Below are 1530 nucleotides of genomic sequence, written 5' to 3'. Positions count from 1 at the left end.
TGAAAGTTTATGGAGTATATCATCACAAACTACTCTACATGGCAACATAAACTCTATCATTCATGAAAACTATTAACTATTAAAATATAATGTAATCTATGTAGAAATTCTCACATTCGAATCAAACATGCGTGAATTAAAGGAGAAAGTACATAAATGCCATCAATTTATAAAACAAATTAATGTGATTAAGAAATGACACAAATGAAGCAATCAAAAGGCTCTTTTTTCATGAAGTTGACAGATAAATACTAGTAAGTCTAAATCTTTTTTTATCTAGCTCATTTAACTAAAAATTGAAATGTTATGTCAGTTAATTAGGTGCATGTTATCAACAATGTAATTCTCATTCGCTAAATACAAAAGCTCTAAAATAATTCATGAATGTGGCAAGTGAATACAATAGCCAAGAACTGATATTGCTAAGGCAATGAATTAAAGTCTCTTAATTGAAACAAATATTTCTAACGTGCCTAAAACTCACCTAGTATTAAAAGTACTTACTCTTATTTTGGTGAATTTTAGAGAACTAATTTTTCATTCCATTATTAAATTAACTGATACTATTTTTAAATAAATTAATCCTCATATCAAAGGATTCAACTAATTCAAAATGGAGTAAATTCAAGTTTAACAACATAACCCATTTGTTTGTTTGTTAGGTAATCACATTTATTTAAAAATATGTAAATTAAAATAGGCAATTGACATGAACATTAAGCTACAATAATGTCATAAAAATAGTGGCTTAGGCATGACAAAATTAAACAACTATAACAACAACAACAAAAATAAAAAATTCTTACATTATATAGGACTTCATTCATTAAATAGAGATATAACACTTTAACCCAATCTTCATTTCAATCGAATTATAAATAAAACAAAATTATAGAAAAATTTATCACATAATTACATCAATTTCCATATATAAATTAAGAGATTAGGTGAAGTTGAGTACCACAAATGAAGAAATAAAAATCGCAAAGTCTTGATCGAAACTCGATTAAAACACTCATAATATTTTTTTTTGGTGCGAGTGTATTGTATTTTTGTTTCCGTGTGTTGTTATTGCTTTGCGTGTATATTGTTTTTTATTTTTTTGGTTTGTGCTGATCGTCCTTTTTTTGTTTGTTTGTGTATTTTTGTGTGATGGTAGTATAGGAGTTTTTTTTCCTTTCGTTCCTTTTTGTCGTTTGCTGGGTTTGGGGTAGTGTAGGTGTGTGTTGCTGATTCTTTTAGTTTTGGTTTATTGTTGTGTTAATACAGGTAATGATTGTGTGTGTGGGTAGATGGTGGGTAAACTATTAGGGTAGTGGGAGGAAAATAGGATGGTGTAGGTGTAGTAGTGGGGTAAGAGGTAGTTTAGGTGAGTTTTTATTTATTTATTAAATTTATATAAAAAATTATAAAAATATTAGCTAATTATTTTGAACTAATGAAAATATAAGAAAAAAAATTTAGTTAATCTAAAAATGTAATTAAAGAAAATATTAAAAGAAAACATATAAAAAAATTTATAATTTTTTA

Source organism: Solanum tuberosum, unplaced genomic scaffold, assembly GCF_000226075.1.
Source record: "Solanum tuberosum cultivar DM 1-3 516 R44 unplaced genomic scaffold, SolTub_3.0 scf00300, whole genome shotgun sequence".
In the NCBI taxonomy this organism is placed as follows: Eukaryota; Viridiplantae; Streptophyta; class Magnoliopsida; order Solanales; family Solanaceae; genus Solanum; species Solanum tuberosum.
The sequence above is the reverse complement of the archived record's forward strand: the minus strand, read 5'-3'. Positions refer to the sequence as shown.